General features: G+C 45.3%; 1 protein-coding gene across 2 annotated transcripts in view; it reads right to left on the bottom strand.

Moving 5' to 3' along the window:
* Positions 1 to 4,867, bottom strand: part of ELK3 (ETS transcription factor ELK3) — a 67,869-nt gene extending 63,002 nt beyond the window's left edge. The window contains exon 1 of one of the 2 annotated variants that reach the window (XM_043562186.1): positions 4,457 to 4,867. The gene's annotated coding sequence lies outside the window, so the exon portion shown is untranslated. The remainder of the gene's footprint in view (positions 1 to 4,456) is intronic. The other variant, XM_043562187.1, reaches the window with a different exon arrangement.
* Positions 4,868 to 23,709: the final 18,842 nt, after the last annotated feature.

Raw genomic sequence — 23,709 nt, 5'->3', positions numbered from 1 at the left:
GCCATGAGCAATAGTAATCTTGAGATATGAATCCATTTAAAACACCAATTTCAAAGTTTGGAAACTCTCTGGATATAAAATGAAACACTAATAACTAAGAATTGTCTCAGTGTGCAAGAGACCTCTTCCTCCCTCTTTAAAGTTCAAGGTATATTTTCGGTTTAACCTAGCTTCTCTTTTTTCATCATCTAACATTCTATTTTGATGTGTAGGGCCCTGGACTTCCTGTTACTACATCTTGATATTCTACTGCAAATCATGACTCATTCTTAAATCATAGAGAAACTCATCAAAATCCCAAATTTCACAGCACATATGAATTCAGTCTTTTAAGAGGTCAGCATTCTTAGGACATTACTTGGAGCCGCAGAGACAAAAACACTGAACAAGTCCATGTAGAAATTATGTCAATCCACTGTTGAGTCAACACATTTATTAGATCAATAAATATATGCTCTATGTGTAGTAATTTTGGTCTTGGTACTAGTTATGAAAATGGGTTACATGATATGTTAGGTAAAAATAAGTTATAAAACAGCAAGGATAGTGTGACTCCAATGAAAAGTTTTACGTATGTGTGCATGTACGTGGGTATGTGTCCATACACACACACACATTGTAGAAGACTGAAAAAAATATACACCAAAATGTCCACGGTGGGATTATGGGAGATGTTTATATTTTTCTTCGTGGTTTTCTGACTCTTCCTAATGTAATTCACATTAACTATTTTTTAAAACAGAAGTAAAACCTCCTGACTTTTAGAAAATATTGTTATGCTAGTGTGATCTCAAATATACTATAAATCAATCTACAAAGACAAAGGGGGAATTATGGATAACCAGGACATAAAAAGCTCTTGCCGGAAACATACAGAAAAATCTGACAGGAGTGGGGTCCTTCATTCAAATGACCCGTGTTGCTCCCGTGTGTGTGTGTGTGTGTGTGTGTGTGTGTGTGTGTGTGTGTGTAGGTGCAGGCCGTCATGAAGGGGCAGAAGCCAGCTGCCTGCAGCCAGGGCACAGCCAGAATAGAGAACCCATTTCTTTTAAAGTTTAATGAGGAACCCCAGGTCTGGAGAACATGGAGATGGCTGAATCATTCCCTAGGACTGGAAAGGAGCAAAGCAGTATTAATTCATAGGCAGTAATTCACCATCACCAAAAAAAAAAAAAAAAAAAAAAAAAAAAAAGGACTCTACTCCAGAAAGTCACATCCTTGGACAATTTTCTGTTAGTGTTTTGGCTTTGTCAGTAGGTAATGTTCTATAACCATATTGGTTTTTTGAATTGGATAGGTATATAAAAATAATTGGGTAGCACAGAACACACAAAACCCAGTATTTGACAGCTAAGAAAGGAATATTTTAATTTATACGCACTGACTGGAAGGACTTTAAAACCGATTTCAGGAAAAGATTCAAGTTCCAAAAAGTTATTACAAATATAAATTTCAATATATGATCTCAGAGTTACATTTACTGTATATTACAGTTTTGAATTATTAATTTTTTTAAATAAGAAAAAGAGATCTTTAATAAATGTTTTAGGAAACTCCAAAATTCAAACAGGGCTGAAAAATCACTACTTTCCCTATCTGGGCTATTGCCATTCTGGTCCAAAAAGCATTAGTATCAAGTGAGCGAGGTTCAGAGATGGTCTAATTCAGCTCACAAAGGTAAACCATCACAATTCGTCACTTAAATGTCCTTCTATTACGTATTACTGACCAAAAAGACAGAAAGGGAGAGAAAATTCATGCACACTGTATTACATATGTGGCAGAAAAGTACAACTTATAACTTGTAAATGTCCTATCCATTGAATGGCTGCCTATAAAAGACTTATCATCATTAATGTAAATAAAGCCTCTCAATCTGGCCACTACTGACATTTGGAGCTGGAAAATTACTTTGGGGGGCTGTTCTGTACTTTGCCAGATGTGTACCAGCATTCCTAATTCTTTACCCCACTAGATGCCAATAGCACCCCCTCTGGTTAAGACAACCAAAATGTCTCCAGGTATTGCCGAATGTCACCAGGGGGAGAAAATTACTCCAGAAAGTCTGTTTATCCAGACTGGTTTGTAGTTTGCTCCAAGGAGCCTTTCTTGAGCCTTTGGAAAGCTTTTTTCCCCTTATCTATTTATTATAAGTTCTGTTATCCTACTCACAGCTTTCAATGCAACAATTTATTGAGCATCTACTCTGTGCCAGGCACCATGTTAGGGACATCTGTACTTGTGTCCACTGACTCACACCCTAGTTGAGCTGTTTTCAGGACATGCTTTGTGACCATAAGAGAAACGCCAACACCTCAAAAACCCTCAAGAGTATGTCCCCAGCTACAGGTTCCTGTCAATAAAGCAACCCCACAGTTCCAATCGGGTTCCTTAAAATTCTTTACCCTTTTTAGCAACTCTACACATTTCCAACATTTAAAGGTTTAAAAAGGAAAAAAAAAAAAGGCCAGAAGGCCTTTGCTATTTTGCTATATTTGGCACAGAAAGACCATCAGGGGGTTTTGCAGGCAGGATCATTACTGGAAACTCTAAAAACACTTATGGACAGTCTTCTTAACTGTCTGACCCACATGCCCTCCTAACACAATTTGTAATTTTATAATCCCCATAAATTGAAACCCATAACTGACCTATCCCAAATAAATGTGTCACAGACAGAGAAAAAGGGAGAGAGATCAGAGGGTATTTTGTTTGGCAATAAAGCAATAAGGCTCAGAAATCGATTTGAGTTCATTAATATATGCCTGGAACATGCTTAGTTTCTCATCTCCTCTGGCTCCCCACTTTCCACACCCCCTCCAACAAAGACATAAGCACAGAAGAGAGAGGATGGGTGTGTTTAAGCTGCTTGGGCAATAGAAATTTTACACACACACACACACACACACACACACACACACACACACACCCTACACACAACTGGGAAAGAAAAACCTGTAAGTCTGAAATCCAAAATGGCCAAAGTGACTTCAAAGTTTCAAGATAGTGCCCTGAAAAGGTTGTTGGCCAGCTGCACCTCTAAGTAAATAAAGCCGTAACTTGTCTCCCTCTGCAGCACAGGGCTCCCCGGGCTGACAGTGGCTGCACAAAACCCCTCCTGTGCCGAGCAGCGGAAACTCCTAATGAGATTAGTTGGTGTGTGTGCAGACATTACTTAGCAATGACTAAAGGGGCTCTCTCTTCCTGCAGCAGCCAGTGGAAAATTCAGGGAACTTTTTCCCCCTGCAGCAGCAGAATCCCTTTAACCCTCTCCCCAGCCAACTTCCAAAAACAACTCAGCCTCCCCCAGCCCCCGTCGGGCTGGGGTGCTGGGGGTAGTTAAAGACCGGCCAGGGGCTTCCAAAAGCGGGAGGGTAGGAGGGGGCCGGCGGGGAAGGGGCGGGGGACCCCTCGAACACTACAAAGGAAACTGTAAAAGGCACAAATACATAAACCTGAGAAGGAGCAAACCAGTTTCTTTGTGAGCTCCTCTAGTGAGTCATTTTCAAGATGCTGTCTGCTGCCAGTTTCAAAGCGGAAGCGCATGGCAATTAGTCTTGCCGTTTCCAGACAAGCCAGAAACTCTCCCGACACTCGTTTTTTTTTTTTCTAAAAAGCCCCTTTTGCAGTTTCTGAAATAACATTTCTTACTCCCACCCCCACCCGCCACCTAAATGCAGCTTGTCCTCACGAAGGTTCGGTTCAGAAAATATAACAAAACCGAGACCTCTTATTTTTCTTTAACTCTCCAAAATTTTAATTCCTCCTCCCGAAAGTTACAGTAGCATTACAGGCCAACATTCAGTTGCAAGCTGAAGAGCCCCTTCCTAAAGAGCTGGGGGCTCCAAGACCGTCTCCTGCCCCGAACCTCTGCCCAAACCGTGTCCAGTAAAGACTCCACTGGCTTTTAAAGGTCCACCTGGGCGTGCGCCTGGGGCGGTGACCCGGACGGGGGTCACCTGCCGAACGAGAATGGAAGCGACCCCCAGCCCCACGCCTTCGCTCCCCACGCCCTCCGCTTCCCCCTCCACCCCTGTCCTCTCCCCGAATCGGAGCGTCGGTGCCCACTGCCACCCCAGGGGAATGCCAGCCCCGGCTGGAAGGTCGGCGGTGGTCCAGCCTCCAGGCACGCAGCCCGTCCCGCCGCCGTTCCTCCCAGGGACCCCAAGTCTCCACGTCCCCTCCTCCCCCCACCCCGCGCGCCCCCTCCTCCGAGCTGCAGCGCAGCCCCAGGGCAGGGTGCCGCCGGCGCGGGGTCGGACGCGGCGCGGAGCTCCCGCCGGGCGGGCGGCGCGGGCGCAGGAGCATCCCCCTCGGCGCCCCCTTCCCAGGCCCGCAGCCCACCCCGCGGCGCCCACCAGCCCCACCCCCACCAAGCCAAAGAAAAGAAAGAAAAAGCACCCCCGACGAAACTTTGCAACTGTCCGAGCAACAGGCAGAAACCCCTGCTACCTACCCAGATGTGGGGGAGCTTTCAAGATCCTTCTTCGGGGGAATTTCTAGGAGGAACCGGGCGAAAGCCCCCGACTTTCCATGCTGACAGGCGTCTGCAGACGGTCTGTTGCTCTTGTAATGAGATCCTGATTTTTCCCCCTTTTTTTTTTCTTTCTCTCGCTCCTCTTTTTTTTTTTTTTTTTTTCCTCTGGTGTGTGTGTGAGAGCAGGAAGTTGGAGCAGTCAGGCCGAGCCGGCTCACTTCCTTTACTGCATTATTCCCCAGGCGGTGTGCAGTCTGTGTAAACAGGCTTTTCCGCCCCGCGCCGCGCGCCCCGGCCGCGGCTGTGCGCCGGGGCTGGCCGCCGAGGCCCGCGCATACTCCGCCGCCTGCGCCCCGCGCGCTCGCCCCGCACCGCGCCGCGCCCCCGCCCGCCGCGCGCCCCGCTTCCTGCTCGGCCACCCCAGGGGAGGAGCCTCCGGACCCTCTGTGACTCCGGGCGGCCGCAGCCCCTCCCCAAGGCCGGGGACTGCTTGGCCAGAAACCCAGAGAAGCGGCCCCCCGGCGCGCGGGTGGGGACCCCCGGCTGCGGTGGACCCGGGGATCCCTCCTTTCCCCTGAGCCGGGAGGCGGGGGGGGAGGGGGGGGGCTCTCTGCGCTGAGCACTGCAGTGGGGTCGTGTCTTGCCCAGTTGGCCTGGGCTGGAAGGCCCAAAGCGAGGAGGCCTCTAGACTTGGCTGTTTTCTGTTAGCTGGGATGGCTGAGTTGTGGGGCAGTGGGGCACGGGGAGTGGGGTGCAGAGTTGGGTGGCTTTGGGCAAAGGGCTGCTTTTATCGTGGGTGGGGACGTGATTGCTTAGATGTTTTGATGTCCAGAAAAGGAGGCACGGTTTCTGTCTAGGGATGGACACAGTTTCTGTCTAGAGTTTAAAAAAAAAAAAAGAAAAAAAAAGCCAGAGCTCAGAGTAGGGGGCCCACTTTGGGGAAAAGAATAAGGAGCCATAAATTGGAAGCCAGGATTTGTCAGGAAGAGACCTTTCTGGCCGTTTACTATGGCCTACCACAGGCCCAACCTTCCCTGCCCTGCAAAGGAGCTCCGGAGGGAAAGGAGCAGCCACCAAGGGGGCCCGAGTGACTGAGGCTTCAGAAGGAGGCTCTGTGGTCGCCAGACAGGACTATAGGCCACAAGATCTCTCAAGGACCGCCCACCCAGAGGACTCAGGCCAGGCTGTCACTGGAGAATTTGTCCATTGCCCTGAGACTGCTCTTAGGAGGAGGGGGTCTGTGAAAGGGGCCCTCACCCCCAGCACTGTGCTCCACCCCAACTGCTCACCTTCCAGAAGCCCTCCATTTCTGTGCCTCCACCCCTTAGCAGGACAGCCGGATGGTTCTCAAACTTGAGTGTGTACCAGCATCCCATGGGGGGCTGGGGCTGATAGACTACGGGCCACCTGGGTCTCACCTGCCAGAATTCCTGATTCAGTAGATCTGGGGCCGTTCTCAGCCCAGCTTCCTGTGAGAATCACCTGGGGAGTATTTTGAAAAACTACTGGTCTCTATACACAACCAAAACCAATCAAGTCAGATTCCCTAGGGACAGGGCGTGAGTCCTCTCAAAAGGAACACACACTAAGAGTTCCTCCACTTGGTTTCTTATTTTTGCAGTCTTTTCTAAAGACTATTTGTTTGTGAATCTCTCACTTCTGTCTACTAACTATGGGCTTCTAAAGGGCAGGCATTGTATTTTACTCAAGTGGGTACCAGCTCTCAACCCCTAAGTGCCTGTCAGAGCACCTGAGTCCATTCCAAAGCGTTTGCTTCCTGGCTGGTATGGATAGTTCAGAGAGGTGAGACATGGCCCACCAGGTCTCTGAGAAGGGTGGGAAAACGTGAGGATAGGGCAAGCTAAGAGGGCACAAAAGCAGGAGAAGGAATGGGGAGGAGAGCTGTTTATCAGCCCCTGATTTTCTACAGCTAATTTTCCACCTTAGGGATTATTATAATCCTTAGTTGGCTTCTCTTGTCACTCAGGAGAGTTCACTCCATGTCCCCGTGTGATCCAGCAATCTGTGGACTGGGAGAATGTAAACTTATTTTATCATACTTCTCAGGGAGGAAAAAAATCACTCACACACAATTGAGAACACCACATCGCTTTATTTTAAAAAGTATAAGCCAAAGCCAAACATAAGTATATTCGAAGCCAGTAGCTTTCATGATTTTTATTGTATTTTTTTTTCACAGTAAATCTTTGGAGAATCCTAGTATGTATGAGAGAAAAGGTGTACATGCTTTCATCAGGCAGTTTGATTGTTCCGAAGAAATGCATCCCTGTTTCAAGTACACATGAAACATGGACAGCCCTAGGGTTTCTCAGGCCAAATGAAGACCTCTGAAGTTTTTCTGGTGTTTTAGATTCTCCACACCACTACTCCCAGCTCTCCATATGAATGAGTAATTCAGAGCTGACTCTGCTCTTCCTCAAGGCACAGGGAATAACTTTTACTTTTATGTGTTTCCAGGTTCTGTCCTTAGTATTCTAAGGGAAAACTGCTGTTACTTGGACTGCTATCACAAATACCATAGACTGGGTGACTTAAGTGATGGATATTTATTTCTCATCATTCTGGTGGGTGGGAAGTCCAAGATCAAGGTGCCAGCAGATGTGGTTCTTGGTGAGAACGCTCTGCCGAGCACGGACCCCATATAGCCTTTTCTCAGTAGACACGTGTGGGGAGAGACAGAGGAGGGAAACTCTCTGGTGTCTCTTTTCATGAGGACACTAATGAGGGAGCTCCACCCTCATGACTTCATCTCAAGCAAATTACTTCCCAAAGCCCCCACCTCCTAATACCACCTAATACACTGGGGGTTAGGGCCTCGATGTTAATTTTTGGGAGATACAAACTTTAAGTCCAAAACAACTGCTATTTGTTTTCCATGCTTCCTGCCCACTATCAAAAAGTAGCCAAGAAGTGTGGCATTTAGTGTTGTATGATCCACACTCTTCTTTCAATGCTTTTCTTGCAAAACAAACAGGAGTTAAGACTAGATGGGTTATGAGTAAGATTTCTGTAATTTCTTTGGGACCCCTTTTGAGCAGGTAACGAGGCCCAGAATCATTAATTTCTGCTGGCCAAGAAAGTGTTAGTCTCTCTCAGCTTTGATGAGAAGAGCTGATATCTCAACAGAGATGGGAGTTAGTCAGCATAATGTGTTGGAGGGTGCTGAGGCTGGATGGAGGAGGGTCAGCCCAACTAAACCTTATGGATAAAAAGTGGAGGAGGGCTGGGTTTCCAGAAGAAAATAAAAACCCTCATTCCAAAAGAAGGGATGTATTAGTCAGCTTTTTCTGGGATAATACAGTGTAACAAAAAAACTCCAACCCTCAGTGAGTTGGGTCTGGTTAGCTGGGTTCTGGTCTGCTTCACCTATCTTTTCCTTTTGGGACCTAGGCTGAAGGAATATGTTCGACTTGAGATATATGGTTCCCTAGGAAGCCAGGAGGTCAAGAGAGATGAGTAGAGACACATGAGGTCTCTTAAAACCTCTGCTTAGGACTCTCACACCCTCACTTTCACTCACAATCCATTGGGGAAAGCAAGTCATATGGCTAAGTCTAAAGTCAGTGGGACCAGGGGAAGGACAAGGAGGGAAGGGAGAATTCTAAACAAGTAATACAATCTACCACAAGAAAAAAATGGATGCTGGATATACAAAAATAGCAAATCTGTCAGGTCCTTCATAATTTAACATTTCACAATGTATAACAGAATGGGATGCTATGAAAAGTAAAAAAAAAAAATACAGATGGATGAGGAAGCATAATTAGATAGGGCAAGAGATGAAAATGAGTTTTAGAATATATCAACTAAAATATTCTAGAATGTAGCAGAAAAAATCATATATAAAACTTATGAATTGATGGTATTAAACATGAATTAATAAATTTTGGAAGAGACTCAAAAGTGGGTTGCCATCACTACTTTGAAGACTGCGTCTATAATGGAGGGATATTTAGGGGCTGGGAATGGAGAACCAAAGCCTGATGGAAAGGCAGCCTATTTGGGTGGAAAGTATACATTTGGAATCAGGAATTTGGGGATCCAGTCCCATACCTGACTTGTCCTAGCTATGGGACTTGACTAAGTCACTCACCGTCTTTGAGCCTGCGTGAGCGTCAGTTTTTACTGATTTTTACAGTGAATGCCAATTTTACATTAAAACAACATGTATTATAGACTAGGATTCAAAGACATTCATGAACTTCATTTGAAAGAGTACTTAAAAGAATTTTATAGACTTGTAGGCAGACCCCTGTGGGAGTCTGCTTTCCTCCTTTTGTGTTGTTAGAGGTCTTTCAATGGGGACATTTGAGAAGCATTGATTCAGACCATCTTTTTTGCCCTTGGACTGGCCACCCATTGGCAAGAGTTTGGCAAATGACAGCCAACAGGGCCTGCTGCCTGTTTCTGTATGCCTTTCAAGTGAAGAAGAATTGACTTCTTTTAAGAGTTTTTAATTGTGGGGGCGCCTGGGTGGCGCAGTCGGTTAAGCGTCCGACTTCAGCCAGGTCACGATCTCGCGGTCCATGAGTTCGAGCCCCGCGTCAGGCTCTGGGCTGATGGCTCAGAGCCTGGAGCCTGTTTCCGATTCTGTGTCTCCCTCTCTCTCTGCCCCTCCCCCGTTCATGCTCTGTCTCTCTCTGTCCCAAAAATAAATAAACGTTGAAAAAAAAAAATTAAAAAAAAAAAAAAAGAGTTTTTAATTGTGGTAAAAAAAAAAAACAACATAAAATGTGCCATTTTTTTTTCTCTTCTGAAATGGTACATGCCACTTCCACTAATATTTCATTGGTCAAAGAAAGTCATCTGGCCAAGCTTAACATCAACGATGTGGGAATTGTAATGCTCCTACAGGGAAAGCCTGGTAAGGAGGAGCTAGTAGGAAACAATGATGAATGTTTTCACATTAATATAATATATCCAAGAATTATTCAATGCTACAAGTTTTTATTCAGTCACTCTTGCATTCTCACACTTATTTAATTCTTCCTACACTCCTTCAAAACTCCAAAACTTCCTATCCCATCCTACTCCCTGTTGATGACCTTGCAATCCCATTTCACTGGAAAAAAAAAAAATCAAAACAATCAGAAGAGAAATCCCACATGATCTCCCTACCTGTCTACCTGCTTTTGTAGCCATATATGCTACCTTCCCTTGGATTCACTTTCCATGTTCCTACTTAGGGCTGGCCCTTCATTTGTCTACTCCATCAGATTGCCTCCATCTACTCAAACTCATTGCCCCAGCTACTCTTTAATCACTTCCACATTGTCAGTTTCTACTCTGTACTGGACTATTCCCAACAGCATGCCAGCATGTTGTAATTTTTCCAATCTTAAAAAAAAAATACACAACACCTTGACCACATTCCCTCTCATGATACGCCTCTATTTTTAGTTCTCATCTTTGAAAGGGTGGTTTATGCATGCGGTCACTATGTTCTCCCTTCTAATTCTCTCCTGAACCCACTACTCTATCAATGCCTCAGTGACCTCAGTGTCGTTAAGCCAATAGTCAGTTTTCAGTCCTCATCTTCCTTGACCCATCAGCAACCTGGAAATTTCTCCGCGTACCATTTATAAATGTACACATACCTGGTTTTCATTCTCTCTGACCACTGCTTCTCAGTGTTTTTTGTGTTCTCCTTGCCATTTCCCTGATTCCTCCATGGCGGAGAACTTTTGGAAGCAATAATGGATTTTCTTTTCTCTGTCTCATACTCTCTCCCTTGGTAAGTTCATCCAGTCTTATGATTTTAAGCACATTCTACTCATTGTTCTCTCTCAAATTTATAACTTATGCTTGGACCCCTCCCATTAATTCCATACTTGTAAATCCCATGCGTATTTTACATTACCAAATGGATCTCTGATAAGCATTTTTAATGTAATATGTCCTAAAATCATCTCAAACCTCCCCCAAACCGCTCCTCTTATAGACTTTCTCATCTTAGTAAGTGGCACTTCTATTCATCCCTATATCCCAGCCAAAAACCTGGTGCCTATTCATGATTCTCCTCTTTCTTTCCTTTAGAATACCTGTCTGACCTACCCACAAATTCTGCTAGCTGTACCCTCAACATATATTGTAAAAAATTGATCACTTCTTTCAAGTACACAGTGCAATTCAGTGTGTTCCTGTTGTTATGCAACCAATTTCTAAAACTTTTTCATCTTGCAAAACTGAAGCCGTAGATCGATTGAACACAGCTTCCCACTCTCCCTTACCCCATCCCCTGGCAACCATCATTCTACTTTTCTAGGAATTTGACTACTTTAGATATCTCATGTAAATGGAGTCATACAGTGTCTATTTCTTCATGACTGGCTGATTTCACATGGCACAATGTCCTCAATATTCAGGCATTTGTATCATGTGACAGGACTTCTTTCCTTTTCAAGGCTGAATAGTATTCCATTGCATGTTGATACCACTTTTTTTTGTAAAAAACCATGCATCTGTTGATTGATATTTGGTTGCTTCCACCACTTGGCTATCATGAATAATAAGAATTTACCTTTTTAAACTGTTGAAAACAAATCAAAGGAAGAATAATATGTTATAGCATGTAAAATTATATGAAATTCACATTTCAGTGTCTATAAACAGAGTTTTATTGGAACATAGCCATGCTCATTCACTCACGTGTTGTTTAATGCTGCTTTTGCACTGCAATGGCATAGTTGAATAGTTGTGACAGAGACTGTGTGGTCTACCCAGCTGAAAATATTTACTTTCTGACTCCTTACCAGAAGAGTTTGTCAACCCCTGGCATAGGGCATCTGAAACAAATGAGATTCTGCTGTTTTGGTTTTTGGTTTTGTTTTAACTGCATTTTCTTCCATGTTCCAGAGAAAGCCCTTCCTTGGCACACTGGGTAAAAATCTTAGTGCCTTTAACACACTTCACATCCAGGAACTTCATATTCAGAGGAAACCAAGTTGCTGTGCTTCATTTAATTCCTCTTATTTGGTCTTCTGACAAGGTGGAAAATATGGTCCCAGCATCTGAGACAGCCTTTCAGGCCCTTCTCTTGTCTCTGACCAGATCTACACCTTTGTTCCTGATGATTCCCAGCCCTGGTTACACATCAGAACCAATGTACCAGGGCCTCAGCCCTGAGAGTCTGAGGTTGAGCCTAGGAATCTGTGTTTCTCCACCCAGACAACCTCTTTCCTCATGAAACCTTTATAAATGTCTTCTTCATCCTTTGGAGCCAGCTCAGACCCCATTTCCTCTGAGAAGTCTTCCAAGATCCACCAGATGAAGTACAAGGCCATTTCTCCTGAACCCCCAGAGCATAGTGCTATGACTTAGCATTATTTATATGACTTGTTACTCTGCACCCCCCCCATTCCATCTCTGTATCACCAATGCCTGCCCCAAAATGCTAATTTGTTGCTGTGAAATCAATCAATTCATCAATAATACTTTTTTGGTTGGATTGTTCGTATTGTTAATACAAGGAATGATATACCACAAAAGATTGTGAGTGACTGAGTTGTACTGTACTGACAGTACAGTACTGACTGAGTACTGACTGAGATGTGAACAATCACCGGGAGGAAGACAACTGATGACTCTCACAGGGCATTAAAACTGATTCCCAGCCTCAGATCTTTTAATTTCAAAACTCATTGAAATTCATTAACACTGCAACCTCCATATCCACCCCAAGTTTACGTTGCATCAGTAGAGGGGAAGGGAGAATAAAATACAGTGTTAGGGTGTCACAACTCCACAAACTGTGAGTCACTGCTGTAATTTCCAGGATCAGTGAAGCGGAGACACTGTGCTGAGCTGCTGGTCAAAATCACTTCCTTCATTGTAGAGATGTGGCGTCCAGAAAGATGCAAATGGTCTTGGGCCTTTTCTCTTTCAGTGATGCCCAGAGTTCCGGTATAAACAACTGCTTTGGATTTTAAATGTGTAGATCGAGAAAAAGGGTATTTCAATCTCTTGTTTTGACCCTACGGGTTGCATACGACTTTGTAGGAAACTGCAATCCTTCTTTTCCAGGCAGCATCAGACAGGAAGCCCAGGGGATACCTGGTGGGTGGGTAGGACGTCATGCTGTGCATTAATGGCAAAGATGGGTAAGCGGCTATTTAGGGGGTTTCAAAACTAACTCCTTAATGGTAGAAAAAGCTAAGGGACTGGAGGTTGATTATCACCTTTTAAAAATTCCTGAAATTCAAAAGAGAATAGTAATTTGAGAGCAGGAAAGGAAGGCCAGGGGCCACAACTAGGCTTGCCAGAGATAATAGTAGAGTAGGAGTCTTCAGAGCAAGTAAAACTCCAGGGCCAACCACAATGATTCAATCCCTTCTCAAGGGTCTATTTGCATGGGTTGATAGGCTTTGTCTGGGGAGGCTGGAGCCAAGTGAGAGATTCGACACAAAATCAGAATAAATGAAGTTGTTTCACCTGGAATTTCAGGATATTCTGAAACCAAGTACTTCTTCCCCTTGGGGCCCAGCACACAGATGGGGAGAGGGCGTTTTCCCCACATTGGCCCTGAACCTCATACTCCTTGCAATCAAGAGGAAGCCCCCAAACAAGGAAGTCAGACAACTCATGCCCCTAAGACATAGGGGGACACCTTTATTCCCTCATGTTTCTGTCTGGGAGAATTTCTAGTAGGAAAGAGAGAGAGAAGGTCTCTGACTGGCAAGTGTAGGAGAAGAAACTTCAATGTTTGGCCCAGCTCCTTCCTTCTTCCTCTTTGGATCCAGCTTGTCTGGAGAAGATACAGTCTCTGTTCTCCACGCCGGGGGATGCTTCCAGTTTTCCAGCTTGGCGCAGGTAGGTAAGTTTAATCTGGGAATGAAACTACATCTAGCCAACTGTGCTCATCGATGGAAGGTTCATCCTTCACTTTAGCTTTTGTAGTAAGACTATCATTTGGACCTCCATCCATCTGGCTCCTGTGCCTCTGTCAGTTGGTTCTGAGATGGGACAGGAAAGAGAGGTGTTATTTATTGGGCTGGGGGTCTACCCAGCCAGCTCATGCTAGACACCGCTCTTGGAATTCCAAGCAATAACTCGAGAATACTGTGTTTGCAGGGGAGAGGGGCACAGTATTGAGTTCCCACAGGAGCAGGCAGAGGTTAGACAATGTCACAAATGAGGCATCCCTGGTCACAGGGCCTCACGTGTACCCACAAGTTGATGAGGCTATGAAGTAACCCAGAGATGGAAGAGAAGAAAAACACTATTCTGCAGGCTGCTGTCAGGAACCAGGCACCGTGGTTTGTAGGTAAGGGAAGCTGGGTGATGTTGTGCTATTGAATTAGCTTTAAACTAACTTCTGTAGGGCTCTGTGAGCGCTCTAAGGACAGACGCTAGGGTGAAATGAAGGGGAGTAGCATCTTCTCCCTGGAAAATGTCAGTAAAAACTCTTACAAAGGGGTGAGACTTGATAATATTACATTCAGCCTCCTTCATCTCCATAGCAATGTATATTTGTTGAATAAATACCATGGATACTCAAGGAGGAAAAATTATTATTAGAAAATGTATATAATGCCTCAGTCCAAAAAGTGCCATTGAGAAGATGAACTCAGTCGGCCCTAATAGCATGAATCCTGTTTTATATTTGATACAACCTGAGGAGTAGAGATATTAAGTGATTAATGAGTTCAAGGTCACATAGTAAACGACAGACTGCAATTAAAATCCAGGTTTTCTGACCAAAATATAAATCCTTTCCACTAATCTTTGCCGTGTTACAACAGAGGACCACGGGACCTAAAGAAAAAAAGGCCAAGAAGGAGAGGTGGGGAAACCACTGGCAGGTCAGGTCCTACCACTAACAAGTCTTCCTGCATTTCTTAGTTTCAGTCTCTGCACCTGGAAAACGGTGAGCCAAGGGCATTGGACCGGAAAGTGTCTAAGACTCTGACATGCTATGAAGGTCCTGGATGGTTCTCTGTGTTAGCTCACCTATCTCAGTAATTCAAAGCAATTCTGACTTAGGAAGCCGGTGCCCAGAATCTGCTCAGCGGAAGGTGGGGCATTCAGTCTGTTACCTAGAGCAGCAGGAAATTAAGTTTACGTCTAAACCCAATGCACATGTACATGGACTTGAAACAGGTTTCAGAAAACAGTTTTTCTTCTTAACTTCTTTTTTAACATTTACCCTATGATACCTTATGACATTTTCTATCCTATTTGTTTAGAAGATGTTGGTTAAAGCCCACCGATCTGATTTTATGACCCATGAATGGTATGAGACACACAGATTGGGAAGCTGAAAACTGAGAGGTGGGACAGAGCATGGGAAGACAGGATCACAGAAGCCAGAGAGAGCAACAAAGAGAATTGGCTATCATGCCAAGGGAGAGTACATGGCTGTGTGCGTATGAGCCGGCGTCCTGCTAAACATCCCTTCATGCTCTCACATCATCAACTATCACACCAAGCGCTTTCCCACCTCTGCCAAGAAGGTATCTTCCCCAAATGCAATATTTAAAGGGTACTTTTGAGCGTCCTAGCTTGGTTTATCCCTGGCTTGACTTATCAGCTGGTCAGTCAACAAGTTTCTTGAGGAGCACTTCACCTGTGTACACAGCAGGCTGCTATACTTACCATGGGGGGGAATGTGATATTTTAAGGGGGTGGCACATGACATGGTCAGGGGGTTGCCAGGTAAAGGCTGATTTAGCTAGTGGTCTATGGATGGCATCACTTTGGATGGCGTGAGCCTCCACCAAACCACGCTGCTGCTTCCTGTTTATCTGTTTAGGACAGATTTCTTGGTTTAGAAAGTGGGCCTAAACTTCTGCACGTGGTCCTTTGGTCTTGGTCCTCACCACACAAGGCCTCATATTTAGCTCTGATATTATCACCGAATGATCTTATTTATGCAGTTACAGAGATAGCCTGACAGACTCCATACAAGGCATTCATTGCACATCTTTAAATTTCCATCCTGTTCTCCAAATACCCTGCTTAAAGTGCACTAATATTTTTGTGGGTCCATAATTTATATGCTGCTAGCACAGTAATAGTATATTGTGTTTTCTATGTAAAAAGCCACAGTTGGTTCAAGGCAAACAATGAAAATACACCACAAGTTTTATAACTGTCTTTTAGCATTTGTTCAGTTTGCAATATACTGAGAACCTCAAAAAATGGTCATGGTCTATGCCTTTCTCAACTGTGAGAGGCCCACCCCCAAAATTTGGTGACACAATTTTCTTGGAACATTTGCAAGTGAATTCACTTATAAGAGAGAACATTCCTTTCTCAGAGTGGCTGATATGCTTACCTCTCCTGCCCAGAGGATCCTCCTAGGTAACGAGAAAGCCCAGTTAACATTTGAGAATTTGTTGCTTGGTGGTCGATAATTAAAGTACCATGAAACGAATATCTTATCATAGAGGGTACTCTCTGGAAACCAGAAAATGCTCATTCCCCAAATACATTGTCCCCAACTCTACATTCTGTTAGACAGTAAAGCCAAAGATGGCCTTTCTCTTTGTTCTCCATTCTTATTTCTAAGTTTATTTATTTATTTATTTATTTAAGAGAGAGAGAGAGAGAGAGAGAGAGAGACAGCACGTGTCAGTGCATGCATGGACACATAAGTGGGAAAGGGTCAGAGAGAGAGGGAGAGAGAGAGAACCCCAAGCAAGCTCTGCACTCACAGTGCAAACCATGAGATCATGACCTGAGCTGAAACCAACAGTTGGATGCTCAACCAACTGAGCCACCCCAGTGCCCCATCTTTGTGCTCCATGTGCTTTCTTCAGACATTAAACTTCAGTCAAATAGCTGTTCCAGGAGACCATGAAGATATCTGTTTTCTTCCCATCCCATGTAGATTTAATTTGTTTAGTTTAATTTTCCAAGAGAAAACTTACTGCCAAGCCTCAGGTTCAACCTCCCTGTAGGTACCACACACTCCCAATATGACACGGTACAAAAAAAATAGGCACCATACCTGACCTTGAGGACTTGCCATGCTAAAATGGTAGGTTAAACCAAGAAATCTGTCCTAAACAGATAAACTGGAAGCAGTTTTGGTGGTTTGGTGGAGGGACCCATGGATTCAACAGCCTAGGCTTTCTTCCCAGCCCTGTCTTGTGATTTTGGGGAAGACAGCCTCCCATCTTGAAAATGGTGGGCCTGAAGTGGGGCTGGTTCAGGAAACCTCTCATGACTGGAACCCATTCATTCATTCATCAAATATATATTAGTGCTTCCCATGTACCAGGGTGTGTCACAACTAAATGGCAAGATGAGTAAGATATGATTCCTGCCTTCAAGGGACTTCCAATCTACAGCCTCTAGCTCTAAAATTTCACACTTCAAAATACAATGATAATCAGAGAAATTTATTTGCACAGGAGCAGGTTGACCAGCTTAGTAAGGCCATGTGCTACATGGAAAGGGCTCCCATGGGATCAAATTTGGTCAAATTTGAGAAAGTGCCTTTATCCCTTGCAGTCTCCATTTTCTCTTCTACCGAATGGGCATAATAAGATCTACTTTGGAGCATTGGGAGGATTAGAGCTAAGATATAGAAGGTGACCCACACATGGTAAGCATTCCACACACCCCCTCTCTCCCAGTTTCACTCTTGAACTTCAATGTCCATTCTCCATCCAAGCAGTCAGAATGATATTTTGATTGATCTTAAAAATATAAATTGTGTCATATCACTTAGAACACTCCCATGTGCCCACCCAGATGTGTAGGCTCCTGGCTCCACATATGGCAGCCTACAAAGATCCTGCATGATCTGGGAAGACAAGATCACCACTTTCCCCTCATCACTCCCACCAGGAGACCACAAGCCTCCCCTCTGCTTTCTCAAAAAGATGAGTTTGCCTCAGGGCCTTTGCTCTTTTCATTTCCTGAAGAATTACTGGTTCTTCACCAATCAGATTTCAGCTCAAAGGTCAAAGAGGCCTTTTGTGGCCATACACCCCTCAGCCCAGTCACTTCTATCACATATTCCTGTTTAGTTTTTGTAACATCGGCCCCAAATTCTCTTATTTGCTTCCTTGTGTATTGTCTGCCCTACCTCCCTCAAGAATATGAATTCCCCAGAGGTAGATTCCTTGTTTTGTCCACTATATCCCCAAAACAGAGGCAATGCCTGGCACTTAACAGGTGCTCAATAAGTATTTTTTGAATTTATGTTGCTGTTTTAACGATTATCATTATCATCGATGGCTACAATTTATTTGAGGAAAGATTTCTCAGATAATGTCTGAACCTTGAGCCAGAAGAAGAAACTAATTTTATGCCTGAAGCACAAAGCGGAGGAGGACTAGTGGGAAAGTCAGGAACTGGAAGGAAGGAGAGTGTGGGCCTAAAGGGGGCCTTTCAATGTAATAGAAAGAGTTCTGGATTTTAAGCTAAAACGTCTAAATACTAGGCCTAATTTAATCACAAGTAACCTCAACCCTCAACTCCTCACGCCTTAGTTTCCTCATATGTATAGTAAAGGAAAGGTTGAACTAACTGGCCTTAAAATTTCCCCAGCTCTGTGCCTTGAGGAGAGGGCCACTTCTGTGGAAGCCCAGAAAAGCATTTGCATGAGATGCTACAGGAAAGCGGCCAAGAAGGCAGGGATGTGTGGGAGGCCCCTGCTGCACGCCCACTCAGACATACTCAGCCCTTCCCAGGGCTTGCTTCCCGGACAGGGCCTGGCACAGGGCAGCTGCTCACAAGGTATTGACTGAGTGAACGAGTGGAACCACAGAGAGGGGGAACTGACAGTTCAGTGACTCAGAAGGAAGGACCACTGAGTCACCGAGCCACTTCCTGTCTTGCTCAGTGCCTCCATGCCAAGTCCTAACAGGGTGGGAAAGCGGCAAAGGGTTTCAGCTCTAGTGGGTCCACGTGCAACAGTGCCACATGGAGAAAACCCTCAGGGTTAAGGGGGTGGGGCGCAGGGGAGGAAATAAAATAGTCACCTAACCTTTGTTTGAGTTGTGGGCAGCAGACCCTAACATACAACTAAAGTCATACGGCCTGATTCCTTTTTCAGAGCAATAAAGTCAGTTTCTAGAACATCAGCTATAAAAGGGGCTGTATCAGCTATCTAGTCTTGTGTAACAAAGCACCACTTAGTTGATGAAAGCAATAGCCATTTTATTTGTTCACGGTTCTGTGGGTCAGTGATTTTGGCTGGGCTCAGCGGAGCGGTTCCGCCGGGCTCTTGCAGGGGCTTGCTCACCTGACCGTGTTCATCTGGTGACTTAACTGGGGAAGGATGGTCCAACATAGCTTCACTCAGTGTCTTCTGGTTGGTGTTGGCTTCTGGCTGAGCCTTTCTCTCCACGTGGTCTCATCCTCAAGGAGGCTAGCCTGGGCTTGTTCACGTGGCTGCAGCATCTTATCAAGAGGTTGGTAGCAGAAGCCGTAAGGCCTCTTACTGTTTAGACTCAAACATAATGTCACTTGTTCTCCATTTTATGAACGAAAGAAAGTCACAGGGCTAGCCCGGATTCAAGGGAAGGGGAAAAGATGCTATCTCCTGTTAGGGGAATGATTACATTGCAAAGGAGAAAAACATATAGGGATGCAAGAAACTGTGGCCATCTCTGTCAACAACCTACTACAGAGGCCTCAAGGCTCATGCAGGGATCTCATCATACACACATAGGCTAAGTGACTTGGTCAAGTCCGGAGAGTTAGCGGCACATGCGGAATGGGAACCCACACTTCAGTCCCAAGTTCCACACGTTGAAAGACCTCTTCCATCCGCAGCCTTATCTTCTTTACCCAAACCTTATGACAGAGCCAGTCTTTGGGAGCACCGCACTTCTCAGTCTTCCTGCTTTGGATTTGCTGACCAATCCAGTGACAGATTTAGGAACAGAGTCCTGTTTCTAAGGCTACAGCTGTATTGGTTCTATGGGCCTCCTTAATAGAAAAGGAGATTCCAGTCCATCTTCTGGTCCTTTGGGAGCCTATCAGGCTCCCAAGCCACAGGTAGATTTGGCAGCAAAATCCCATTTCACTGGGCTCTGTTATAGTCATTTAATAAAATAGCACTTTGTAGTTACAGTTTTTAAAGCAATATGCCCCTAGAATATATTGGAAAGGTAGTAAAGCAATCTTTTAGACACAACATGACTACCAAGAATTAGTTCACCAGAACAGCTTCTGAAAGTGAAGGCTGAGGGATTAATCATCATCATCTAATATTTATTGAGTTTTAACTACATCCAGGCACTGGCTCAGTATTTACACGTACCAGCTCATTAATTCTCATAACTACCACATGACATAGGTATTATTGCTATCCCTGTTCATAAAACTGCTCTTAAATGTCACCTTTGTGTCCAGTTGCCAAATCCAAGGCCTTATTTACAGCTTTTAGCCTTTTCAACTCTGCATAATTTGAAAATACTTATTCATTCATCCACACAGTCATTCTACTGGGTGACAAGACCTGGTCTAAGTGTAGGTGGTAATTGCAGTAAACAAGTGAAAAACACTTCTTGTGCTCAGGGACCTTTCCGTCTAGTGAGGTGGATAGACATTGAATAAGCAGCAGCCTGCAGGATGCGTGTTGTAAAGAGGGAGCTGGGGAAGCCCTCTCAAAGGTGAGTCTTACTTCCCTTGGTTTCTAGGAGTTGAGACTCCAGATTCTACTTCCTTATTTCTCTGACCACTCTGCTGGTTCCTTTTTCTCCATTCGTCCTTTAATCCTTGGCATTCTCCAGAGATTTGTCCTCGTAACTCTTTCTTCTCTAACCATTGGTGAACTCACCAGTCCTGCTTCAGCCATCACCCCTGCTCCACCCAGGGTTTGGATCTCACCTTCTTCCCTTCTGGTCCATATGCTTTCCCCTGGAGCTCATCTGCACTCTATGGCTTCAACACCTGCTGAGGATTCCCCAACTTGATCTCCAGTCCCCTCATATTTCCATCTCACTACAGGATGTTGTAATCCATACATCCAGAATCATGCCTTGGCCATTTATACCCCCTTGCCGATATTTTTAGTTCTGCCTTCAGCTACCCTTGCCTTTTCAGCCAGCTATAAACACCGTTCACCTTCCAGGGCACAGGGAACAGCCAGCTCCTCCAGGAAGTCTGCCCCACCCTCTTCAGATGGAACCAGTCATTTCTTCCTCTAACCTCTTTTCTTTCCCTACCCCGCCCTCCTCCCCTACTTATCACCACCTTACAGAATGATTAGCTTTGTCTGGGTCAGCCTCTGCCACACCGAGTGCCCCCTGAAGACATGGACCACGTCTTGTTCATCAATACATGTCCCTATGTTTCACCACCCAGTAAACGTCCAAATACCATTTGTTGAGCTATTGAACTCAGTTTGGATCTAGAAAACTTTTACAATTCCCCAGTCGAAAGCCATGCCTTTTAACGAGACCACAAAGTGTCTTAGCATTTCTGTTAGGGTTAGCTCAGTGTGCCTGTGTCAGTCACAAGACTGTGGGCAAACTATCTATTTGCAGGCAAACCTCCCCCCCCCCCCCGCCATTTTGTCTTTTATCCATGAACACCCTCCAGTACCAAACATGTAATGAAAATGTTTGTGGCCCAGAGTCATTTCACTACCTTTGTCCATCCTTGGTCAAAGGTTCATTCATTACTTAACAAGTACTAATTGAGTGTTTTCTTTGTGCCAGGTATTCAAGGCACAAAGAAATTTAAATTCTAGTGAAGGCACATGGACAATAAACAAGCAAATAAATAAACAAGATAATATCAGATTGGTAAGTGCTGCAAAAGGAATAAATGGGGTGATAAGATACAGTGTAACAGGGTGGGGGCCATTTTAGCAGGCATGATAGAAGGAATCAGGCACAAAGTTCCAGGAGGCGAACAGGAAGGGTAACAATCCCAACGCAGGAAAGAAAAAAAAAGGGGCATCTCTGAGAAGTTGAAAGGAATGTAGATGTGCATTGGGTGGAATGAACATGAGGAACAAGATGACATTGGAGAGGCAAGCAGAAGCCAGGTCAGGTGGAGTCCTGCAGGCATGGAGGGACTTCTGATTTTATTAAAAGCAAAATAAGGAGTTATTAAAGGATTTTATACACAGGAGAGACACAATCTGATTTATTTTGTAAAAATAGCTCTCTGAAAAGAAAGTACAGAGGGTGGAGTGAGAACAGAAAGACCAGTTCCAGGATTGTTTTAATGGTCCAGGCAAGTTCACTGGGGGCTTCGAGTAGGTGCTGGCTTCGGAAAGGGAGATGACGGCTCCCATGAGCACCTGCTCAATTCTGTCTGCTCTCACTACCATTCTGAACCATCAGCCCAGCCAGGGGAGCGACGCCACTGCACGTCCAGGGCCCAGGAGAAACCCACGTGTGGTGGGCAAGAAATACCCAGAGCTGGCCGGCCGCCCACATCCTCTCATCTCTCGCTGTCTCCTCGGCCCCTTTCCTTCTGGCTCAGCCCCACAAGAAGGAAAACTCTGCCTCTGTGCCAGCCCTTCAGAGGTCTGGAGAGACTGGCAGGGCACAGGAATGCCTGAAAGCTGAGGCGACTGCAGGATCCAGCAGGTGTGGGCAGCAGCCACAGTGGTCTCAGGTCCTACCAGCTGCCTTACTGTAGATCCCCATTCCATTTACCTGGGGCTGCTGTCCTTATCTTGATTTGCCCCTCAGACTATCCAAACGCTTCATTTTTGCCCTGACTGCTAAAACACAGTTCATGTTTTTCCCTGCAAAACAGAGAAGTGTTTTAAATTCATTAAACTGAGTTGAAGCGAACTAGCCAACTGTTAGGAGGAGCTCCAGTATGCCCAGGGGCACTGGCCCCAGCCCACCTCTTCACCTGCTACCTCTCACCGCCCCCCCCCCCCCCCCCCCCCCCCCCACCGAGCGTGCACACTCCTGCAGTGTACCAGCCTCCTTCTCCCCTCCTGGGACCTGGTGCTCTCCCCTGCTTACCTAACTTCTCCTTCAGGTCTCGGCTCTAATATCACTTCCTTCTAGAGGCTGTCCCTGAGGGCTGCCTGCCAGTCTGCGTTAGATGCCCTGATTAAATGCATTCAAAGCACTAGGCACTTTTTCTTCATAGGATTCACAGTAATTATAATGCAGCACTCTTACCCAGCAGAGTGGAAACATATGCACCACGGCTCAGGTGTTTTTTTTCAATGCTTAGCTTAAATTTTCATTTATTTATTTAATATATTTATTTGAAAGAGAGAGAGAGAGCAGGGGAGGAGCCGAGAGAGGAAGGGAGAAAGAGAGAACCTTTAGCAGACTCCATACTCAGCATGGAGCCTGATGCGGGCCTGGATCTTATGACCCTGAGGGTGAGACCTGAGCCAAAATCAAGAGTCAGGCACCTAACCGACTGAGCCACCCAGACGCCCCATAAGTATTTTATTTCTATAAGTGGTCTCATTTGCTCCCACTCAGGCTGATGGTGGTAGTGGGGGTAGGGGGAAATCTTCAATTTGCCAGTGAAAAGTAACAGCCTCTCCCAGTTAAAAAATAATCTGTTTTCCCCAGGCAATTAATTCAAGGTTGCAAGTTGCTGGCCTTGGGCACTATCAAGACGCCTTGGGCTACCATTGCCTCCACGTCTGCAATCTGGGGGTCAGCTCCACCCTCCAGCCTTTGACTACAAGGCCACCTCTTAGTTTGCTGTGGCCGGCTCACAAGCTAGCATTCTCAGACGTCTTGGGAGTATGTCTTGAGGAACTTCTATATCCCCTACGTGCCACACACAGGACAGAAGGAAGTGGGGCGCAATCTCAGGCCCCTTTCCACGGAAACACATCCGCCACTGTGTCGACTCCACTGTGGCTTCCCCATGGTTTATGGGGTGCCCAGAGAGAGAATTTCCTCTCATATCCAAGCGGAAGGCAGAGCCCCGTCTCCTGTGGTCTGACTCCCCTTCTGCTACCTGGACTATTCTGTATCCCTGCCGTGTGCTCAGGATGGAGAGACACAAGTCTTTCTCCTCCTCCGTTCTCCTGCTAGTGGAGTTGGGTCTTCCCTTTCCTTCCAGTCTTGTGGGACCCTGTGATCTGTGATGTGGTCTCTGAACAGATTATGTATGGCGGACGCCGAATGAAGCCCACGATGCAGGTTTGCCTCTTCGTATGTAAAGACAAGTTTTGGGAATTAACCACCACCTTCCCCCTGCCCGCCACGCCCCTTACACTTTTTCTTTCTCCCACAGAGTTTGTCTTTTAGGATTACTTTCTTGCAGATTTAAAAAATCAAGTTTGACTCCCTAAAGCTGAGGAGTGA

This window comes from Prionailurus bengalensis, chromosome B4 (genome assembly GCF_016509475.1).
Source record: "Prionailurus bengalensis isolate Pbe53 chromosome B4, Fcat_Pben_1.1_paternal_pri, whole genome shotgun sequence".
Lineage (NCBI taxonomy): Eukaryota > Metazoa > Chordata > Mammalia > Carnivora > Felidae > Prionailurus > Prionailurus bengalensis.
The sequence above is the reverse complement of the archived record's forward strand: the minus strand, read 5'-3'. Positions and strand labels throughout refer to the sequence as shown.